Raw genomic sequence first — 25,094 nt, 5'->3', positions numbered from 1 at the left:
CAGGTATGGGTTTAGTGACAGAATTAGACTTGAAAATACACAGTAGCGGGTGTGTGTGAAGTTATTCTGAATGACCCAATGTGCACCTTGAATATTATATACCCTTTTAGGGATAGATTTCAAATAGCTCTGATATAGCAGAAACCACTAAATTATGAAATTGCTAAATTGGGAATTGTACTTCAACCCAGAACAAAAAATGTGCTTTGACGGACACTAAATAACTTTCCCAGCTACAACAGGACAGCGGTAACGAGAGATTTAGCAGGATATAAATTTGAGGCCTAGTATTTAGGCGCTGGGTGACAGGTATGGGTTTAGTGACAGAATTAGACTTGAAAATACACAGTAGCGGGTGTGTGTGAAGTTATTCTGAATGACCCAATGTGCACCTTGAATATTATATACCCTTTTAGGGATAGATTTCAAATAGCTCTGATATAGCAGAAACCACTAAATTATGAAATTGCTAAATTGGGAATTGTACTTCAACCCAGAACAAAAAATGTGCTTTGACGGACACTAAATAACTTTCCCAGCTACAACAGGACAGCGGTAACGAGAGATTTAGCGGGATATAAATTTGAGGCCTAGTATTTAGGCGCTGGGTGACCGGTATGGATTTAGTGACAGAATTAGACTGGGATATGGCCAAAAAATAACCACACTATTGCTGGTTAAATGCACTTGGTGACGGGCGCAGCTTGCCCCTGATGTAGTATATGGCCAAAAAATAAACAGACTATTGCTGGTTAAATGCACTTGGTGTGACAGCTTCACCCTGATGTAGGCTTTAGCCAGAAAACAACCACACCATTGAGGGTTAAATGCACTTGGTGACAGGCGCAGCTTGCCCCTGATTTTGTATATGGCCAAAAAATGAACAGACTATTGCTGGTTAAATGCACTTGGTGTGACAGCTTCACCCTGATGTAGGCTTTAGCCAAAAAACAACCACACCATTGAGGGTTAAATGCACTTGGTGACAGGCGCAGCTTGCCCCTGATTTTGTATATGGCCAAAAAATGAACAGACTATTGCTGGTTAAATGCACTTGGTGTGACAGCTTCACCCTGATGTAGGCTTTAGCCAAAAAACAACCACACCATTGAGGGTTAAATGCACTTGGTGACAGGCGCAGCTTGCCCCTGATTTTGTATATGGCCAAAAAATGAACAGACTATTGCTGGTTAAATGCACTTGGTGTGACAGCTTCACCCTGATGTAGGCTTTAGCCAAAAAACAACCACACCATTGAGGGTTAAATGCACTTGGTGACAGGCGCAGCTTGCCCCTGATTTTGTATATGGCCAAAAAATGAACAGACTATTGCTGGTTAAATGCACTTGGTGTGACAGCTTCACCCTGATGTAGGCTTTAGCCAAAAAACAACCACACCATTGAGGGTTAAATGCACTTGGTCGCAGCTTGTGCTGGCGCACCACAAGACACAAAATGGCCGCTGATCACCCCAGAAAAATGTGACTGACAAACGGTCTGGGCAGCCTAAAAACAGTGAGCAATTGAGGATCAGCAGCTCAATGATCCACAGCTGCAGATCGATCAGTTAATCAAGTCCTTTGGAGGAGTTAATCTGCCTAATCTCGCCCTACTGTCGCAGCCGCAACCTCTCCCTACGCTAATCAGAGCAGAGTGACGGGCGGCGCTATGTGACTCCAGCTTAAATAGAGGCTGGGTCACATGGTGCTCTGGCCAATCACAGCCATGCCAATAGTAGGCATGGCTGTGATGGCCTCTTGGGGCAAGTAGTATGACGCTTGTTGATTGGCTGCTTTGCAGCCTTTCAAAAAGCGCCAAGAAAGCGTCACAAAAGCGCCAAGAAAGCGACGAACACCGAACCCGAACCCGGACTTTTACGAAAATGTCCGGGTTCGGGTCCGTGTCACGGACACCCCAAAATTCGGTACGAACCCGAACTATACAGTTCGAGTTCGCTCATCCCTAATCCTGATGCATACTGAACGGAATGCTCTCCATTCCAAATGCATTAGGATAAAACTGATCAGTTTTTTTCCAGTATTGAGCCCCTGTGACAGAACTAAATGCCGGAAAACTTTAACGCCAGTGTGAAAGTACCCTAAAAAGAGATTAGATCAATTCAGCCTGAGATCACCATCTTCAGGTGCCCTATAGCAGCTGCATAGGCTGTCTTATACAGTCCTGATCAAAAGTTTAAGACTAGGGATGAGCGAACTCGAACTGTATAGTTCGGGTTCGTACCGAATTTTGGGGTGTCCGTGACACGGACCCGAACCCGGACATTTTCGTAAAAGTCCGGGTTCGGTGTTCGTCGCTTTCTTGGCGCTTTTGTGACGCTTTCTTGGCGCTTTTTGAAAGGCTGCAAGGCAGCCAATCAACAAGCGTCATACTACTTGCCCCAAGAGGCCATCACAGCCATGCCTACTATTGGCATGGCTGTGATTGGCCAGAGCACCATGTGACCCAGCCTCTATTTAAGCTGGAGTCACATAGCGCCGCCCGTCACTCTGCTCTGATTAGCGTAGGGAGAGGTTGCGGCTGCGACAGTAGGGCGAGATTAGGCAGATTAACTCCTCCAAAGGACTTGATTATTGATCGATCTGCAGCTGTGGGTCATTGAGCTGCTGATACTCAATTGCTCACTGTTTTTAGGCTGCCCAGACCGTTTGTCAGTCACATTTTTCTGGGGTGATCGGCGGCCATTTTGTGTCTTGTGGTGCGCCAGCACAAGCTGCGACCAAGTGCATTTAACCCTCAATGGTGTGGTTGTTTTTTGGCTAAAGCCTACATCAGGGTGAAGCTGTCGCACCAAGTGCATTTAACCAGCAATAGTCTGTTCATTTTTTGGCCATATACTAAATCAGGGGCAAGCTGCGCCCGTCACCAAGTGCATTTAACCAGCAATAGTCTGTTCATTTTTTGGCCATATACTACATCAGGGGCAAGCTGCGCCCGTCACCAAGTGCATTTAACCCTCAGTAGTGTGGTTGGTCAAGCTGTGACACCAAGTGCATTTAACCAGCAATAGTCTGTTCATTTTTTGGCCATATACTACATCAGGGGCAAGCTGCGCCCGTCACCAAGTGCATTTAACCAGCAATAGTGTGGTTATTTTTTGGCCATATCCCAGTCTAATTCTGTCACTAAATCGATACCGGTCACCCAGCGCCTAAATACTAGGCCTCAAATTTATATCCCGCTAAATCCGTCATTACCGCTGTCCTGTTGTGGCTGGGAAAGTTATTTAGTGTCCGTCAAAGCACATTTTTTGTTCTGGGTTGAAATACAATTCCCAATTTAGCAATTTCATAATTTAGTGGTTTCTGCTATATCAGAGCTATTTGAAATCTATCCCTAAAAGGGTATATAATATTCAAGGTGCACATAGGGTCATTCAGAATAACTTCACACACACGCTACTGTGCATTTCCAAGTCTAATTCTGTTAGTAAATCCATACCGGTCACCCAGCGCCTAAATACTAGGCCTCAAATTTATATCCCGCTAAATCTCTCGTTACTGCTGTCGTGTTGTGGCTGGGAAAGTTATTTAGTGTCCGTCAAAGCACATTTTTTGTTCTGGGTTGAAATACAATTCCTAATTTAGCAATTTCATAATTTAGTGGTTTCTGCTATATCAGAGTTATTTGAAATCTATCCCTAAAAGGGTATATAATATTCAAGGTGCACATAGGGTCATTCAGAATAACTTCACACACACGCTACTGTGCATTTCCAAGTCCAATTCTGTTAGTAAATCCATACCGGTCACCCAGCGCCTAAATACTAGGCCTCAAATTTATATCCCGCTGAATTTGAATACAATACATTGGGCCAAATAATATTTTTGTTGTTGTGGTGAACCATAACAATGAGGAAAACATCTAGTAAGGGACGCGGACGTGGACATGGTCGTGGTGGTGTTAGTGGACCCTCTGGTGCTGGGAGAGGACGTGGCCGTTCTGCCACATCCACACGTCCTAGTGTACCAACTACCTCAGGTCCCAGTAGCCGCCAGAATTTACAGCGATATATGGTGGGGCCCAATGCCGTTCTAAGGATGGTAAGGCCTGAGCAGGTACAGGCATTAGTCAATTGGGTGGCCGACAGTGGATCCAGCACGTTCACATTATCTCCCACCCAGTCTTCTGCAGAATGCGCACAGATGGCGCCTGAAAACCAACCCCATCAGTCTGTCACATCACCCCCATGCATACCAGGGAAACTGTCTCAGCCTCTAGTTATGCAGCAGTCTCTTATGCTGTTTGAAGACTCCGCTGGCAGGGTTTCCCAAGGGCATCCACCTAGCCCTTCCCCAGCGGTGAAAGACATAGAATGCACTGACGCACAACCACTTATGTTTCCTGATGATGAGAACATGGGAATACCACCTCAGCATGTCTCTGATGATGACGAAACACAGGTGCCAACTTCTGCGTCTTTCTGCAGTGTGCAGACTGAACAGGAGGTCAGGGATCAAGACTGGGTGGAAGACGATGCAGGGGACGATGAGGTCCTAGACCCCACATGGAATGAAGGTCGTGCCACTGACTTTCACAGTTCGGAGGAAGAGGCAGTGGTGAGACCGAGCCAACAGCGTAGCAAAAGAGGGAGCAGTGGGCAAAAGCAGAACACCCGCCGCCAAGAGACTCCGCCAGCTACTGACCGCCGCCATCTGGGACCGAGCACCCCAAAGGCAGCTTCAAGGAGTTCCCTGGCATGGCACTTCTTCAAACAATGTGCTGACGACAAGACCCGAGTGGTTTGCACGCTGTGCCATCAGAGCCTGAAGCGAGGCATTAACGTTCTGAACCTGAGCACAACCTGCATGACCAGGCACCTGCATGCAAAGCATGAACTGCAGTGGAGTAAACACCTTAAAACCAAGGAAGTCACTCAGGCTCCCCCTGCTACCTCTTCTGCTGCTGCCGCCTCGGCCTCTTCCTCCGCCTCTGGAGGAACGTTGGCACCTGCCGCCCAGCAAACAGGGGATGTACCACCACCACCACCACCTCCGTCACCAAGCGTCTCAACCATGTCACACGGCAGCGTTCAGCTCTCCATCTCACAAACATTTGAGAGAAAGCGTAAATTCCCACCTAGCCACCCTCGATCCCTGGCCCTGAATGCCAGCATTTCTAAACTACTGGCCTATGAAATGCTGTCATTTAGGCTGGTGGACACAGACAGCTTCAAACAGCTCATGTCGCTTGCTGTCCCACAGTATGTTGTTCCCAGCCGCCACTACTTCTCCAAGAGAGCCGTGCCTTCCCTGCACAACCAAGTATCCGATAAAATCAAGTGTGCACTGCGCAACGCCATCTGTAGCAAGGTCCACCTAACCACAGATACGTGGACCAGTAAGCACGGCCAGGGACGCTATATCTCCCTAACTGCACACTGGGTAAATGTAGTGGCAGCTGGGCCCCAGGCGGAGAGCTGTTTGGCGCACGTCCTTCCGCCGCCAAGGATCGCAGGGCAACATTCTTTGCCTCCTGTTGCCACCTCCTCCTTCTCGGCTTCCTCCTCCTCTTCTTCCACCTGCTCATCCAGTCAGCCACACACCTTCACCACCAACTTCAGCACAGCCCGGGGTAAACGTCAGCAGGCCATTCTGAAACTCATATGTTTGGGGGACAGGCCCCACACCGCACAGGAGTTGTGGCGGGGTATAGAACAACAGACCGACGAGTGGTTGCTGCCGGTGAGCCTCAAGCCTGGCCTGGTGGTGTGTGATAATGGGCAAAATCTTGTTGCAGCTCTGGGACTAGCCAATTTGACGCACATCCCTTGCTTGGCGCATGTGCTGAATTTGGTGGTGCAGAAGTTCATACACAACTACCCCGACATGTCAGAGCTGCTGCATAAAGTGCGGGCCGTCTGTTCGCGCTTCCGGCGTTCACATCCTGCTGCTGCTCGCCTGTCTGCGCTACAGCGTAACTTCGGCCTTCCCGCTCACCGCCTCATATGCGACGTGCCCACCAGGTGGAACTCCACCTTGCACATGCTGGACAGACTGTGCGAGCAGCAGCAGGCCATAGTGGAGTTTCAGCTGCAGCACGCACGGGTCAGTCGCACTACAGAACAGCACCACTTCACCACCAATGACTGGGCCTCCATGCGAGACCTGTGTGCCCTGTTGCGCTGTTTCGAGTACTCCACCAACATGGCCAGTGGCGATGACGCCGTTATCAGCGTTACAATACCACTTCTATGTCTCCTTGAGAAAACACTTAGGGCGATGATGGAAGAGGAGGTGGCCCAGGAGGAGGAGGAAGAGGGGTCATTTTTAGCACTTTCAGGCCAGTCTCTTCGAAGTGACTCAGAGGGAGGTTTTTGGCAACAGCAGAGGCCAGGTACAAATGTGGCCAGCCAGGGCCCACTACTGGAGGACGAGGAGGACGAGGATGAGGAGGAGGTGGAGAAGGATGAGAATGAAGCATGGTCACAGCGGGGTGGCACCCAACGCAGCTCGGGTCCATCACTGGTGCTTGGCTGGGGGGAAAGGCAGGACGATGACGATACGCCTCCCACAGAGGACAGCTTGTCCTTACCCCTGGGCAGCCTGGCACACATGAGCGACTACATGCTGCAGTGCCTGCGCAACGACAGCAGAGTTGCCCACATTTTAACCTGTGCGGACTACTGGGTTGCCACCCTGCTGGATCCATGCTACAAAGACAATGTGCCCACCTTACTTCCTGCACTGGAGCGTGATAGGAAGATGCGCGAGTACAAGCGCACGTTGGTAGACGCGCTACTGAGAGCATTCCCAAATGTCACAGGGGAACAAGTGGAAGCCCAAGGCCAAGGCAGAGGAGGAGCAAGAGGTCGCCAAGGCAGCTGTGTCAATGCCAGCTCCTCTGAGGGCAGGGTTAGCATGGCAGAGATGTGGAAAACTTTTGTCAACACCCCACAGCTAACTGCACCACCACCTGATACGCAACGTGTTAGCAGGAGGCAACATTTCACTAACATGGTGGAACAGTACATGTGCACACCCCTCCACGTACTGACTGATGGTTCGGCCCCATTCAACTTCTGGGTCTCTAAATTGTCCACGTGGCCAGAGCTAGCCTTTTATGCCTTGGAGGTGCTGGCCTGCCCGGCGGCCAGCGTTTTGTCTGAACGTGTATTCAGCACGGCAGGGGGCGTCATTACAGACAAACGCAGCCGCCTGTCTACAGCCAATGTGGACAAGCTGACGTTCATAAAAATGAACCAGGCATGGATCCCACAGGATCTGTCCGTCCCTTGTCCAGATTAGACATTAACTACCTCCCCTTAACCATATATTATTGGACTCCAGGGCACTTCCTCATTCAATCCTATTTTTATTTTCATTTTACCATTATATTGCGAGGCTACCCAAAGTTGAATGAACCTCTCCTCTGTCTGGGTGCCGGGGCCTAAATATATGCCAATGGTCTGTTCCAATGTTGGGTGACGTGAAGCCTGATTCTCTGCTATGATATGAAGACTGATTCTCTGCTGACATGAAGCCAGATTGTCTGTTACGGGACCTCTCTCCTCTGCCTGGGTGCTGGGCCTAAATATATGCCAATGGACTGTTGCAGTGGTGGCTGACGTGAAGCCTCATTCTCTGCTATGACATGCAGACTAATTCTCTGCTGACATGAAGCCAGATCCTCTGTTACGGGACCTCTCTCCTCTGCCTGGGTGCTGGGCCTAAACTTATGAAAATGGACTCTTACAGTGGTGGGTGACGTGAAGCCTCATTCTCTGCTATGACATGCAGACTAATTCTCTGCTGACATGAAGCCAGATTGTCTGTTACGGGACCTCTCTCCTCTGCCTGGGTGCTGGGCCTAAATTTATGACAATGGACTGTTGCAGTGGTGGGTGACGTGAAGCCTGATTCTCTGCTATGACATGCAGACTGATTCTCTGCTGACATGAAGCCAGATTGTCTGTTACGGGACCTCTCTCCTCTGCCTGGGTGCTGGGCCTAAAAATATGCCAATGGACTGTTGCAGTGGTGGCTGACGTGAAGCCTCATTCTCTGCTATGACATGCAGACTAATTCTCTGCTGACATGAAGCCAGATTGTCTGTTACGGGACCTCTCTCCTCTGCCTGGGTGCTGGGCCTAAACTTATGAAAATGGACTCTTACAGTGGTGGCTGACGTGAAGCCTGATTCTCTGCTATGACATGAAGACTGATTCTCTGCTGACATGAAGCCAGATCCTCTGTTACGGGACCTCTCTCCTCTGCCTGGGTGCTCGGCCTAAACTTATGCCAATGGACTGTTGCAGTGGTGGCTGATGTGAAGCCTCATTCTCTGCTATGACATGCAGACTAATTTTCTGCTGACATGAAGCCAGATCCTCTGTTACGGGACCTCTCTCCTCTGCCTGGGTGCTCGGCCTAAACTTATGCCAATGGACTGTTGCAGTGGTGGCTGATGTGAAGCCTCATTCTCTGCTATGACATGCAGACTAATTCTCTGCTGACATGAAGCCAGATCCTCTGTTACGGGACCTCTCTCCTCTGCCTGGGTGCTGGGCCTAAATTTATGAAAATGGACTCTTACAGTGGTGGGTGACGTGAAGCCTGATTCTCTGCTATGACATGAAGACTGATTCTCTGCTGACATGAAGCCAGATTCTCTGTTACGGGACCTCTCTCCTCTGCCTGGGTTCCGGGGCCTAAATATCTGAGAATGGACTGTTCCAGTGGTGGGTGACGGGAAGCCAGATTCTCTGCTATGGGACCTCTCTCCAATTGATTTTGGTTAATTTTTATTTATTTAATTTTTATTTTAATTCATTTCCCTATCCACATTTGTTTGCAGGGGATTTACCTACATGTTGCTGCCTTTTGCAGCCCTCTAGCCCTTTCCTGGGCTGTTTTACAGCCTTTTTAGTGCCGAAAAGTTCGGGTCCCCATTGACTTCAATGGGGTTCGGGTTCGGGACGAAGTTCGGATCGGGTTCGGATCCCGAACCCGAACATTTTCGGGAAGTTCGCCCGAACTTCTCGAACCCGAACATCCAGGTGTTCGCTCAACTCTATTTAAGACCACTTGAAAAATGGCAAAAAATCATATTTAGCATGGCTGGATCTTAACAAGGTTCCAAGTAGAGCTTCAACATGCAACAAGAAGAAATGGGAGTGAGAAAACGTTTTTGGGGAGCATTCAATTTAATCAAAACAACGAGTAAACTGAAACAGGCTGTTTTTCAGCTGATCAAAAGTTTAGGACCATACCTCCAAAAAAAAATGAAACCCCCCAAAACAGAAATCCAACTTCAAAACATGAACTCAGTAATGAGTATCTCCGCCGTTATTGTTTATCACTTCAAAAATTTGTTTGGGCATGCTTGATGCAAGCGTTTCCATGAAGTGAGTGGGAACATTTCTCCAAGTGGTGAAGACGGCCGCACGAAGGCCATCTACTGTCTGGAACTGTTGTCCATTTTTGTAAACTTCCCTTGCCATCCATCCCCAAAGGTTCTCAATTGGATTTAGATCAGGGTAACACGCAGGATGGGCCAAAAGAGTGATGTTATTCTCCTGGAAGAAGTCCCTTGTCCAGCAGGCATTGTGTACTGTTGAAAAACCCAGTTGTTACAACACATGAGGAATGCTCTCTGCAACATCTGGACATAGCCAGCGGCTGTTTGATGCCCCTGCACTTCTGAAGCTCCATTGTTCCACTGAAGGAAAAAGCACCCCAGACCATTATGGCGCCCCTTCCACTGTGGCGCGTAGAAAACATGGGGCTGCAGTCAGCACCAGTAAGTGAAAATTCATAAATAATTGAGGAGGTCAGATCAGGGTGCATCTGCCTTCTAGATTATCCAGGATACAATTGTCACTCAAGAGGAATAATCTTAAAACATAACATTTAATGTCTAAACTTCAAAAATCCTTGATACAATGTGCGAAAAAGAAAATTAAATATAATGAGATGAACACGGTATAGGACCATTAATGGCTGTGGCCCATGGTCATCTCAGTATATTGATAATAAATTAAATTATAGTGCACGGCGGCACTGAGAGGGTAACCAGTGTGTCCTACCGGTACCCAGGGAAGGTTGTCGGCTGCTTCAGCACACGATATTCCGGTAGTCGTTCTTCCTGTATGGATGGTCGGATGAACCAATAGGGAGATAGCAACCGGCTGACAGTCTAACACATGTGTGTAGGGTCCCTAGGGAAATCCTATGGCTGTCTAGCCAGTACCCTAGAAACTAGAAGTGTGATAGCAACCTGACCACAGGGCACTCGTCCTTAAAAGGACGACCCTGTCCGGAACCTTTCCCTGACTCTAATAACTATATGTCCCTAATTTATGCATGAGCATAGTCCCTACACGCATGTTTCACTGCCAGGACATTAGGCAGTTCATCAGGAGAGATGATATAATAGTGAAGCAGGTCAATCGCAGATAGAGTGGAAAAACCCGATGACCAGAAATGACACAATCAGTCAAAGTGGTCAATAGGTGCAAGAGGATGATCGGCTCCTATGTGGGCTACCCCATAGATGGGGGGTTAGGAATAATGCAGTAAACCGATGTGTGTAGCTGCATATGGGACGCCAACTAACCTGGCGTTCGCTCCTTGTTTAAATAGCCCAGTTCCCGCTGCTGATGACGTCAGTAACACACGTCAGGTGGCGCATCGCTCGCCCGCACGTAAGCGTCGCGCATGCGCACAACACAGAGTTGAAACGAGGCTTGGGGCGCAGGACAAGTGCCTGATGCGAAACGCACTTCGCGAACTCGCATCAGATATCGCGAGATCGCGGAAGCTAATGCCAACAACGAGAGAGGTTGGAGGCGACTCAGATATTTGATGCTTCACAGTCTGCATATGGTGTACCTACGATCGGACAGTCATAGGTACAACTAGGCATATTAAACCACAATCGGCTCTGATTTTTAGATATTTGGGGCTATTCTTCCCATATGGGGTCGGAACAGCTGACGGATAGTGAGAAAAGCACAGCGACTGATCATAGAAGATGGTCGCAGGAGATAAGATATTATCTCATATAGGCTCTTGGTCAATATAGGTAAATGACCTATAACCTGATGTTGCAACATTATGGTGCAATTAGTTGTTATCAAATGGGTGTTCAGACTACATATATGAGTTAGAAAGTATCTGTCTCAGGTATTTTTAAGATAACAGAAAATGGCAAGAATAAGTGGGTATTAGCTAATACGTTAGGGCTGTTGTCAAGGAGGCGGTGGTAACGGTCGCATAGATCCTCAAAAACTGTCAGTCTACAAAAAACAGCTGTAATTCAACTGTTCATTGAGACCGTTAGGTGTGACAGTTTTTAAGAGAAATATCCACCTTGTCTCACGCTGTAGGAGGATCCTATCCCAATCGCCGCCTCTTTTGGGGGGGCTGACAGTCTCTATGCCCATAACCTTAATGACCTTGGGATTGCCTTGGTGTAGGTCACAAACATGTCGTGCCACTGGAGTGTCGCGACGCTTATCAATATCTAGGAGATGCTCACCAATGCGTCTACGCAATTCGCGCTTTGTTTTTCCAATATACTCCATGTGGCAGACACAAGTGATTTTATATATCACCCCAACAGTTCTGCATGAGATGAAGTCTTTAATCTCAAAGTTACGTTTAAGGTTAGTACTGTAAAAAGTTTTTCCAGGGCTGATATTACCACAGGCCACACAACCGCTGCATCTAAAACATCCCACAGGCTGACGTCCAAGCCACATACTTGGCTTTACTGTTGGTGCAAGATGGCTATGCACCAATAAATCTTTGAGACTTTGTCCCTTCCTAAAAGTCACCTGTGGGTGTTCATGCAGGACTTCCCGGACATCCGGGTCCATAAGTAAAATGGGCCAGTGTCGTTTTAGAATCTCTTTTGATTCCTTTGCGGAACCGTCAAAAGTACCAGTAAGTGCCTTAATTTGGGTCGAGGATCGTCCAGTGTCTTGACGGACAGCCAATTGGATCCTCCGGCTCAGTGCTGATGAAATTACACTTGACCTTTTTGTCTCATAACCCTCAGGATCATTTAAGAAATTCCAAATGACTGTCTTACTGCGTCCCACCTGAGCAGCGATGGCGCACTGTGAGAGACCTTGCTTATGCAGTTCAACAAACTGTCCACGTTCAAAAAGGGAGAGTTATTTTGCCTTTGCCATCACAACGTGTGACAGAAAATGACAATGAATCCACATCTTTGCACAGATTTGGCCTTTTAAAGGCATGTGGTCCTAAAATTTGGATCAACTGAAAAACAGCCTGTTTCAGTTTAATCGTTATTTTCAATTAATTGAATGCTCAAAAAATGTTTTGTCTCACTCTCATTTCTTCTTGTTGCATGTTGAAGCTCTACTTGGAACCTTGTTAAGATCCAACAATGTAAAATATGATTTTTTGCCATTTTTCAAGTGGCCTTAAACTTTTGATCAGGACTGTATATCCTGATTTAACCTATAGTATTGTAGGGGCATTAACACACAGCTAATTTTCAATGCAGTTTTTAGCACATATTCTGCTGCAAAATCAATGTGAAAACTGTGTGTATTCCACTATCTATTGTTTTCAATGGGAATTCACCATTGAGTTTATAGATGTTTACGTGAGCTAATTTCAAATCTGTGTCACAGAAAGAAAAATAATTGATGGGTGGACACCACAGCAGGTAGCCACGGGTGGATTAGCTCTGTTGGATGGGCTTATTAGCATGCGGATCCACAGCAGTGAAAATTGCAAATCTGCAGCAGAAATTCATTTCTTGGATTTCTGCAGAAGAATCTCTTTCAAATCAGTCTTGATACCAGAAAATCAGCATGATAGCTGCCAGTGGAAAAAACATTTGTGTAATTGCTGTCCCTTCCTCCACAATTTTTTAGAGTTCTCATTAAAACAGGGAAAAACGAGTAAAAAAAAAGAAAAACAGAACATAGATAGATAGATATAGTAAATCTTTTCCCTGTAATGATGCTTATTTTTCTTCTCACTTATTAAATCTATCCCCTGTATGCAATAGCATAGCTAGGTTTTCCTTCACTTTGGGTAAGTATGCAGATTGCTGCCCTAGCTCTTTATCTAAATACTGTACCTTAAAGGGTTTTTCCAGTTTGCATCAACATGTTTTAAAATAATCCCGTATAGCTCCAACCTTTTAGGCTTCCATTAGGCTACAATGTGGTTTTTTTCTGGACAACCCATCTAAAAATTGCAGATAGTTAAAACATTTTAGGGACAAATTCTCTTTCTAAGATTTGAAGGATAAAACACCCAGCTTCTTGAAGTCCAACTATTCTGCCCCATTACCATTAATTGCACAAATGGGGCACTCCTTCGTCTAGCAGACATAGTGAGCACTTCAACAACACTCGATCAACAGTCCTGTAAGAAATAAGACAAAAAAAACAACAGTGCTGTCAGACCAAAAACAAAAGTGCTGCCAGACAAAAAACAACATTGCTGTCAGACCAAAAACAACAGTGCTTTCAGCCAATGAAAAGTCTTCAAAAATCAGTATGTGAAGTATAGAGATGTCGCGAACGGCGAACGCGAATTTCTATAAATGTTCGCAAATGTGTGAACCGGGCGAACCACCATTGACTTCTATAGGCAGGCGAATTTTAAAATCCACAGGGACTCTTTCTGGCCACAATAGTGATGGAAAAGTTGTTTCAAGGGGACTAACACCTGGACTGTGGCATGCCGGAGGGGGATCCATGGCAAAACTCCCATGGAAAATTACATAGTTGACGCGGAGTTGGATTTTAATCCATAAAGGGCATAAATCACCTTACAATCCAATTTTTGTATACGATCAGGTGTGATGTTGTATTGATCAGGTAGTGTAAGGGTTACGCCCGCTTCACAGACATTGACAGACCAAACTCCCCTTTTAATGCACCGCAAACCACCGCAAACAGTCCATTTGCCCAACCGCAAACTTCCCATTTGCACAAGGTTGAATACCAAGCTAGCCATGTCCCGTTGATGTCATTGAAGGTTTCTTCCTCCACCCAGCCACGTACAACACCAAGGGTCCCGGAAAGGCGAATTGAATTGATTTTTCGAATGGGGAGATGGTTAAAAAAGCTGGCTCCCTCCCCTTTGTTTGAATCCACGGTCACTGCGTCTGTGCTGTGCAATTTACTGTCCCACCCGATATGAGTGCTATTTTCTATAGTTCTCTCTTCTCATCAGTTTAATCCCTGTTATGTCCCCAATCTGGGGTCCATTTATTAAAAGGATTTTTCAAACGGGGAGATGGTTACAAAAACGCTGGCTCCCTCCCCTTTGTTTGAATCCACGCCACGGTCACTGTGTCTGCGCCGTGCAATTTACTGTCCCACCCGATATGAGTGGTATTTTCTGTAGTACTATTCTTATCAGTTTAATCCCTGTTACGTCCCATATCAGAGTGGGATTGCCTTTTGTGAAAAAAAATTTAGGCCGGGTACCTTCGACTGCCTTCACAGTGACAGACCAAACTCTGATACACCAAACTGAATTGAATTTAGGAACCGGGAGATGGAAAAAGAAGCTTGGTCGGTCCTCTTACTCCCAAGTTGGGGCACTGAGCGTGCACGGAGCAATGTGCTGTGACACCCTATATGAGTGGTGTCTTAACTAGTACTATTCCTATCAGTTTAATCCCTGTTACGTCCCCTATCCGGGGACGTGTGTCGAATTGACATCCTGGAATAATTAATTCTGAGCTTTGTACTTGATTTGTATTGGAATCGATGGGGATTTTTTAAATTGTCTGCATTATTTCTAATAAACTATTAAGAGACTTTATTATGATTTTTTTATTTTATGTATTAAAAACCCACCCATACAACTTAAAAAATAAAAATAAGATTTTTTAAGTTTTTCTATGAAAAAACATCCAGCCGTCCCGATCGCTTTTGGTATGATCATAATGAAGCAACGGCCTTATCATCTGGGCTGTGTCAACATTGCCAACACACTCATAGAGGTGATGATCGCTTCATTGTGATACGCAAGCCCCTTCACCACAACAAGGTAACGATCACGAAAGGGGAATTGACACATGTATGTGCCAGAAAAATTAGGCATGTACACATGCCTGAAAAACAATGTTATTGTTGCAGCCGCTGTTGTAGCAGCGGCCAGAAAAATTGATGTTTTCAAGGCAGAAAGTTGACCAAAACATTGCGGCTTGAACCCTAGTTGGTGGCGGAGAATTCATGAAAGTCATCCGGTATGCAGACATTAAATACAGCAGCATGGGGACCATTTTGAGGCCAAGGCATGTCATCAGGCCTTTTGTTAGTTAAACGTATCCCCCACTGTCAGTCCCTTCGGGATCCATGCCTCATTCATCTTAATAAAGGTGAGGTAATCAACACTTTTTTGACCGAGGCAACTTCTTTTGTCAGTGACAATGCCTCCTGCTGCACTGAAGGTCCTTTCTGACAGGACACTTGAAGCGGGGCAGGCCAGAAGATCTATCGCAAACTGGGATAGTTCAGGCCACAGGTCAAGCCTGCACACCCTGTCCTTGCCGCTGTGGTCGTGGTAGGAGGAGAATTACTTTCCCCTCTTCCCCTGTTAGATTCCCGTTGTGCTGTGACATCCCCCTTATAAGCTGTGTAATGCATATTTTTTAGTTTGGTTTTGAACTGCTGCATCCTTTCTGACTTCCGGTAATTTGGTAACATTTCCGCCACTTTCTGCTTATACCGGGGGTCTAGTAGCGTGGCCACCCAGTACAGGTCATTCTCCTTCATCCTTTTTATACAAGGGTCCCTCAACAGACATGACAGCATGAAAGACCCCATTTGCACAAGGTTGGATGCCGAGCTACTCATTTCCCGTTCCTCCTCCTCACTGATGTCATTGACTGTCTGTTCTCCCCCCACCCAGCCACGTACAACACCACGGGTCCCAGATAGGTGACAACATCCAGCACTCTTCGCAGGGCACGCTCCAGGAAGAAAACAAATGGGATGAGGTCGCTGATGGTGCCTTCGGTGCGACTGACTAGGTTTGTCACCTCCTCAAAAGGACGCATGAGCCTACAGGCATTGTGCATGAGCGTCCAGTAACGTGGCAAAAAAATTCCCAGCTCCGCAGAGGCTGTCCTAGCACCCCAGTCATGCAAATACTCGTTGACGGCTGTTTCTTGTTGGAGCAGGCGGTCGAACATTAGGAGTGTTGAATTCCAACGTGTCGGGCTGTCGCAAATCAAGCGCCTCACTGGCATGTTGTTTAGGCGCTGAATTAGGGATCGACCGATATTGATTTTTTAGGGCCGATACCAATACTGATAATTTGTGAACTTTCAGGCTGATAGCCAATAATTTATACCGATATTCTGGGAATTTTCATTTTTGAAAAAAAATAAAAAAATCCTACACAAATCTGCTGAAAATTAATGTTTATTGTTAATGTGTATTTTATTTTTTGTAAATCTTTTTTTCATTTATACTTAATATTTTGGTGTGTTATTTATTTATTTTTTCTAACTTTTAGACCCCTTAGGGACTAGAACCCTTGTCCTATTCACCCTGATAGATCTCCATCAGGGTGAATAGGAGCTCTCACTGTCCCTGCTGTTCTGTGCTTTGTGCACACAACAGCATGGAGCTTATCATGGCAGCCAGGGCTTCAATAGCATCCTGGCTGCCATGGTAACCGATCGGAGCCCCAGGCTTACACTGCTGGGGCTCTGATCGGAGGAGGAGGGGAGAGGGGATCCTGTGGACTGCCACCAATGATTAATACTGGGGGGGGGGCTGGGGGGGGGGCGCGCTGCGCCACCAATGTTATTAATGTGGGGGGCGCACTGCGCCACCAATGATTAATACTGGGAGGCTTGGGGGGGCGCACTGCGCCACCAATGATTAATACTGGGTGCTGGGGGGGGCGCACTGCGCCACCAATGATTAATACTGGGGGGGGGGCGCACTGTGCCACCAATGAAGTTAAATCTCTCAATTATTCATATACAGGAGGCGGGAGCTGGCTGCAGAATGACATAGCCGGCTCCCGACCTCTATGAGCGGTAGCTGCAATCCGCGGCACCTGAGGGGTTAACTACCGCAGATCGCAGCTACAGCTCATAGAGGTCGGGAGCCGGCTATGTGATCCTGCAGCTCCCGCCTCCTGTTCAATTTGAATGAGAGATTTCTCTTCATTGGTGGCGCAGTGGCCACAGCCCCTCCCCTTCTCAGCAGCAGCACAGGGGGAGGGAGACACTGCTTCCTTCTCCCCTGTGCTGCTGAGGGAACACGGAGAGCGCTGACAGCAGCGCGATCTGTGTTCCTAATAAGTTATCGGAATATCGGCAAAATAAATGCCGATACCGATAACAGTCAAAACACTCATTATAAGGATAAAAACCGATAATCGGTCGATCCCTACGCTGAATGTCTGAAAAGTGCGCCATGGCCGTGTAGGAACGCCTGAAATGGCCACAAACCTTCCTGGCCTGCTTGAGGGCGTCCTGTAAGCCTGGGTACTTAGACACAAAGCGTTGTATGATGAGATTCAACACATGTGCCATGCACGGCACATGTGACAACTTGCCCAAATTCAATGCCGCCAACAAATTTCTTCCATTGTCACACACCACTTTCCCCATCTCCAGTTGGTACGGGGTCAGCCACTGATCCACCTGTGCGTTCAGGGCGGACAGGAGTGCTGGTCCGGTGTGGCTCTCTGCTTTCAGGCAAGTCAACCCCAAGACAGCGTGACACTGTCATATCCGGGATGTAGAATAGCCCCTGGGGAGCTGGGGGGCTTCAGCTGATGTGCAGCCAGATGCCGCAGCAGAAGAGGACTCAGCTGAGGAGGTTATGGAAGAGGATGGAGTAGGAGGAGTAGAGGAGGTGGCAGTAGGCCTGCCTGCAAGTCGTGGTGGTGTCACCAACTCTGCCGCAGAGCCACGCATTCCATGCTTGGCAGCCTCTCAGCAGGTTGACCCAATGCGCAGTGTAGGTGATATACCTGCCCTGACCGTGCTTTGCAGACCAGGTATCAGTGGTCAGATGGACCCTTGCCCCAACACTGTATGCCAGAGATGCCATGACTTTCTTTTTAATCACTGAGTAGAGGTTTGGGATTGCCTTTTGTGAAAAAATAATTTGTCCGGGTACCTTACACTGTGGTGTCCCAATAGCGATTTTTTTTTTTTGAAGGCCTCAGACTCCACCAGCTGGTATGGTAAAAGCTGGCGGGCTAAGAGTTCCATCAAGCCAGCTGTCAGACACCGGGCAAGGGGGTGACTATGTGACATTGGCTTGTTACGCTCAAACATTTCCTTTACAGACACCTGACTGTGGGCAGATGAGATGGAACTGCTCAAGGTGAGAGGCAGAGTGGCGGGTGGTTGAGAGGGGGCAAGTAGGACAGCAGTGGTTGACGTGGCTGAAGATGCTGGACCAGGAGGAGGATGGTGGCTTTGAGCTTGTGTGCTGCTTCTACTCGTCATCATGTGTTGATCCCATAGGCATTTGTGATGTGCGATCATGTGCCTTCGCAAAGCAGTTGTACCTAGGTGGGTGTTGGATTTCCCACAACTCAGTTTCTTTTGGCATAGGTTGCAAATGGCATTGCTGTTGTCAGAGGCAGACACACAAAATAAATGCTTTACTGCTGAGCTTTGCAATGACGGCATTCTGGTGGTGGCAACAGCATGCGTTGATTGGCGTGCTGTCTGGCTGACCCCGGGTGCTGATACATGCTGTCTGACTGTGCCACTAGCTCCTTCCGACGACCTCCCCCTGCCTCCAACTCGTCTCCTCCTTCTCTCTGTCTCCCCTTCTGAACTTTCCCCCTCTTCTTCTTCTCTTTGAACAGGCACCTACGTGGCATCCACGGACACATCGTCATCATCAACCACTTCACTTGTATCTGACACCTCAGCAAAGGAAGCAGCAGCGGGTACAACATCCTCATCATCACACTGTATGTCCATGTGTGTAATGCTGCCTGACTGAGACATATCCCTGTTATCTACATTCCCTGGCAATAATGGTTGCGCATCACTAATTTCATCCAACTGATGTGTAAATAACTCCTCTGAGGGATCAAGTGAAGCGGCTGTGGTGGTAGTGGTGGTGGTGGTGGAGGCGGGCGGGAGAGTGGTAACTTGAGAGCAGGTGACCAAAGCTGAGCTGAAGGAGGGTGGTGCGTCAAGGTTCTTAGCGGAAGCTGTTGAATATTGGATGTCCCTTGTAAGCCAGTCAACTATTTTCTCAGAATTTTTTGGGTTCAGGGTACGTGGCCTCTGAACACTGGGCATTATTCCAGGGCCAGTGGAAATCACAGCACCATGAACACGACGGCCCCTGCGGCGTGGCCTGCCTCTGCCTGTCATTTTTTATTAGATAAGTGTTACTATGCGTGCAAGGTACTTTGCCACCCTATATAAGTGGTGGGCACAGTACAGTCTGTGTGGGTCTGACACACACGGGCTTGCAAATGTGATTAGATCACAGAAAATGTTTAAATAGAATTTCTTTTTTTCTGCAAGGTATTTGAGTGAATGACACCCTGTAAAGGTATAAGTGCAGGCCTAGCCACTAGCCAGTGGGCACAATACAGTATGTGTGGGCCTGACACACACGGGCTTGCAAATGTGATTAGATCACAGAAAAAATGTAAATATAATTTTTTTTTCCTGCAAGGTATTTGGGTGAATTACACCCTGTAACGGTATGAGTGCAGGCCTAGCCACTAGCCAGTGGGCACAATACAGTATGTGCTGGCCTGACACACAAGGGCTTGCAAATGTGATTAGATCACAGAAAATTTTTAAATATAATTTTTTTTTTCTGCAAGGTATTTGGGTGAATGACACCCTGTACGGTATAAGTGCAGGCCTAGCCACTAGTCAGTAGGCACAATACAGTATGTGTGGGCCTGACACACACGGGCTTGTAAATGTGATTATGTCACAGAAAATTATTAAATATAATTTTTTTTTTTATCTGCAAGGTATTTTGTCACACCCTGTATGAATGGTGTGCACACAGTGCTGTCTATGACTGAGCCTGCAGCCTCTCACACACGGGCAGCCAGGCAACTGAAATATATATATATATATATATATATATATATATATATATGAAAAAAAAAAAATCAGACTGATGTACCAGCCCTGAAAAGGGCTTTTTGGGGTGCTGTCAGGACGCTGTCCTTACAGCAGATGAGTCTGTGGACACAGAACAATGCCCTAGCTAACGCTTTCCCTATTGAATCAGCAGCAGCTACACACTCCCTCCTCTCTCTGTGAATGCAGATTCCGAATGAATCTAAAATGGATGCTGTCCAGGGGGTGGGAGGGTCTGGGAGGGAGGGTCTGCTGCTGATTGGCTGGAATGTGTCTGCTGACTGTGAGGTACAGGGTCAAAGTTTACTCAATGATGATGTATAGGGGGCGGACCGAACATCGCATATGTTCACCCGCAGCGGCGAACGCGAACAAGCTATGTTCGCCGGGAACTATTCGCCGGCGAATAGTTCGGGACATCACTAGTGAAGTAAGGATCATGGAACTTGTATTACATTACCATCATGTAAAATAGGCTTTTTATCTTTACTCCTTCTAGGTGTTCTTTTTTCATTTTCCAGATTTAGAGCCAAACACAAATATATGAGCTGTACTCCTCTCTTCTCAGCACATTACTTCCCATTGATTGCTAACAAGCAATACCATTCTACCTTAATTTACACGACAACCATTGTGACACATAGTCGTCATTATTTATAGGGATTATTCTGCTCTGCTTATTATTCTGGGAAAATATGAACATCACTGCATGGAATATCATAAGTGAACCTGGTCTGAGAGTGCAAGCAGTTTCCATGACAAAAGATCTTTGGTCGGTAAGGGTGCTGGAATGGGTTGTTTAATGAGCGTTCTCTCTGTTGGAGACACATTTCACAATGATGTATTCTAATGTGTGTGTTATTGGTAATTGATAACATGTGTAGGCACAATGCAGTCACTCTCAGCATATACAGTAGCTACCATTTATGTAATCAACCAGAATAATTCAATGGAAAAAAGTGGGGACGAAGAAGCATTTATAAGTCACTTGTATCGTTAGTCATCATCCTGAAACTTTTTTACTATATGTTTATAGGGGAGAGTGGCATGTTGCTCTCATTCCAGTAGCCTGTGGTTTCCTGTTCCCTGTCTACTGTTTTTATTGTAAAAAGACTCTCAGCACACCACCTTTAAAAAATGTAAATCAGACATCATATAGTACATGACAATACCTTTCTAACCAGCGCTGTAAATGACATGGGTCCAGAGATCTCCATGTTAACTGCTCCAATTGCTCTGCTAGATTGTCTTCAGCCTGGCAGATCAGTGGGTGTGTCCTTTCTGCTGCAGCTCTCTCCTTGTAAGATCCAGGTTGCATTTTGGCAATTCTGAGGAGCATGCTTAAAGGGGTTTTTCCATCTTGTTGTTTAGGCTCTTATCGATTGGGGTAAAGTCCTTTGCTTGCGGTGGTGGCTGGGGTTGCAGGAGCGCGCACATCCATGCATATGTGGCAGCTGCTGTCCTGGCTCTGGAGCCTATCATGTTTGAATAGGAAAACTCCAGGGCATGTGCAGTAACCTAGTACAGGGGGTATCTGCAAATGGTTTGTTCCTATTGTAATGTACTCTTATGCTAGGCTATCTACACTCAGCATGACCTGGCAAGTGGTTGTCAGGGACAGGGTTAACCACTGTGTTCCTCCCCTCTTAGAAGGAGTGGGCTGGTCTGACTTCTTTTCTAGCGGAGGGAATTCTAGTTTATTGAGTGAGAAGGGAGGAAGTAGGTTAATGTGCTCCTTCTGCTTAGTCCTCAGGATCGCGTTTCTAGCACTACTGTGCTCTTCGTCAGGGATTCCTCTAGGTGCCATCTTTGTCTGTCTTTTATCAGCTGCAGTGTTTATCTTTTTAACCTCTACCCTGCTGTAACATATTTAATCAAAGCTAAAAAGCTTAATTTCTTTATTTAGCCCCCTTGGTTCCATTGAATCCATATTAAAGATCCACTGTGTCTCCTTTTTAGACATGAATTTGATATAGTCTCCTCCACGTATGTCCATCTTAACTATTTCAACCCCATAAAACGAGGAGCCTTCAAATTTGCCTCTATGCCATTCTTTATACTGCCTGGATAGAGGGTGATCGTCATTTTTCTTTTTTGTTATATAGGTGCTCGCTAATTCTTTTTTTCAATAACCTTTTAGTACGGCCTATATAGATCTTCTCGCATGGGCATTCTATTGCGTAGATGACCCCTTTCGTATTACAGGATATGTGGTGTTTTATTTGAAATGAATATGTACCACTTTTATTCTCTATATCTATCCGTTTTTTGTTATGTGTCTGCCTGCATCCTGCACACTTTTTACACGGATAAAAACCTGCCAGTGGGTTCTTTAGACATTTCTTAATTGTTATTGCTGCACATTTTTTTGTTGGTGCAATTATGTTTCCAATATAAGCTGCCTTCCTATATACAAATGCTGGTGCTTCTGGTATCAATTCTCCAATCCATTTATCTTCCCTCAGTATATCCCAGTGTCTGCCCACTATTTTCCTGAAAATATGTGTTTGAGAATTCAAGAGGATTATGACTGGTGGTATTTCTTTATTCCCATATTTATCAACCTCCGCTCCATTTTTATCCCTGTTACTCTCCCCCAATAATTGTGTTCTTTCCAGCATCCTAATTTCCCCCTTATGCACTATTAATTTATCCATTTCTTAACCTTTGTCCTCAAATTTATTCTGTAATTTTTCAGCCTCCTTATCATATTCTGCAACATCCATGCAGTTTCTCCTCAGGCACATAAATTGGCTCCTAGGGATATTATCTAGCCACCGGGGGAGATGGCAGCTAGTTTGTGATATATATAACTGTTGGAATCTGTGGGTTTTTCATAGGTTTTTGTTAAAATTTTATTCTTTTCCACATAAATTGTAAGGTCTAGGAAATTAACCTCTTTAAAACTATAGTTTGGGGTGAACTCCAAATAAAACTCATTTTTATTAATGTCCTCTAAAAACATATTTAAAGTAAGTTCACCACCCCTCCAGATAAATACCGCATCATCAATAAAACGCCTCCAGAGGATGAGGGCCTCCCGGAGCTCCCCGTTGGGGTGGATAAATTCTTCTTCCCAACTTCCTACGTATAAATTTGCGAACCCCGGTGCGAACCTCGTCCCCATCGCGGTCCCCCACATCTGGGGCTAAAATTTGTCTTTAAATCTAAAAAAGTTTTTTTGTAAAATAAATAAAATGCACTCCCCTATGAAGTCTATCTGATTATTTGAAAGATTTTCCTCCTGTTCCAGGAAGTGTTTGGCTGCGCAGCCTTTTTCATTCTCAATAACCGTATATAGGGATTTGACATCAAGGGTCCCTATAATATCCCCTTCAATCCACGTAATGCCTTCCAGTATCTGCAATATAGGTTTGGTGTCCTTCAGATATGTGTATAAATTTTGAGCACATGGTTGCAGATACTGGTCAACATACCTGGATAGAGCACTGGTAAGGCATTCTACCCTGGAGACTATAGGTCTCCCAGGTGGTTTGTTTGTATCCTTATGGATTTTTGGATTCTGGTAGAATATCGCCATTTTGGGATGTTTAATGTTAATGAATGCACTTTCCTGCTTATTAAGAATTCCTTCTTTACATGCTTTCTGGACTAGGTGTTGTAGTTCTTTCTTATATCTCACTGTCGGATCGTCCTTTAGAACTCTATAGGTTTTACTATCATTTAATATTTTCAATGCCTCTTCTTCATAGTCTTTTTTTATCCAATATAATAATCCCCCCCCCTTGTCTGCAGGGCGGATGATTATATTGTTATTCTTCTGCATATTAATCATGGTTTCCCTTTCCGCCTTGGTTACATTACCCATATATGTCCTCCTTTTGTATTTATTCATTTTTGTGTTCATTTTTCTAATGTCCCTCGTTACCAGGTTAGAGAACATGTTTAGGGGTACTGAGTATTCATTTATTGGGTCAAAGCAGGATTTCACTTTTAAGTCAGTGTGTTTGAAAGTTTCACCTTCGCCTTTTCTTTCGCCTTCTTCTACATTTTCCTTATGCTTAAAATTACCTTTGTTTTTATTGTTATAATTCTTTTTTCTTATTTTTTTTAGGTGGCATTTTATTAGAGCTAAACGCCTTACAAATTTTCTCACCCCAATAAAAGGCTTCGAATTTGTTGACGTATGTAGTTGGTGCAAACTTTAACCCTTTTTTTCAAAATTTTTTGTTCATTGTATGTCAGGGTGTGGCTACTCAAATTATAGATTTTTTGTACGTTATCCTCCTTGTCCTCACTCCCCGTTTTCTGTATATTACCGGTTTCTATTTTTTTGTGATTTTTTTTCCGTAGTTTCTTCTTTTGGGCGAGTTGCCCGCCTCTACATCCTCTTTTGAATTGCCTTTTTTGTATGCCTGGAAAAAATTCTGTTTTACTGTTTTCTTTATAGCGGTCTTCTTTCTGTCTCTATTTTTAGTCTTATTATTAATACTCTCTCTAGGTTCCTTTGGTCTTACTGATCTTTCTGCAACACAATTTTTTAACGTGTTCAGATGGCTCAGATACTGTCTGTTTTCTTCTCCATCTTCTCCATGCTCTAATCTCTTCTCTCCTAATTCTAATTGATGTTCCTCGCCCCCATTCGTCATTTCCATTAGATTCACCTGCAAGACGCTATATCTATTTTCCATAGGGGTAAATGAATGCATTAGGATAAAACTGATCAGTTTATTTCTGGTATTGAGCCCCTGTGACGGAACTCAATGCCGGAAAACTTTAACGCCAGTGTGAAAGTACCCTAAAAAGAGATTAGATTAATTCAGCCTGAGATCACCATCTTCAGGTGCCCTATAGTGGCTGCATAGGCTGTCTTTATATATCCTGATCTAACCTGTAGTATTGTAGGGCATTAACACACAGCTAATTTTCAATGCAGTTTTTCGCACATATTCTGCTGCAAAATCAGTGTGAATTTTTCAATGGGAATTCACCACTGAGTTTATAGATGTTTCCATGAGCTAATTTCTAATCTGTGTCACAGAGAGAAAAAATATTGATGTGTGGAC

This window comes from Bufo gargarizans, chromosome 4 (assembly GCF_014858855.1).
Source record: "Bufo gargarizans isolate SCDJY-AF-19 chromosome 4, ASM1485885v1, whole genome shotgun sequence".
NCBI classification, from domain to species: domain Eukaryota; kingdom Metazoa; phylum Chordata; class Amphibia; order Anura; family Bufonidae; genus Bufo; species Bufo gargarizans.
This window is presented reverse-complemented; position numbering follows the sequence as displayed.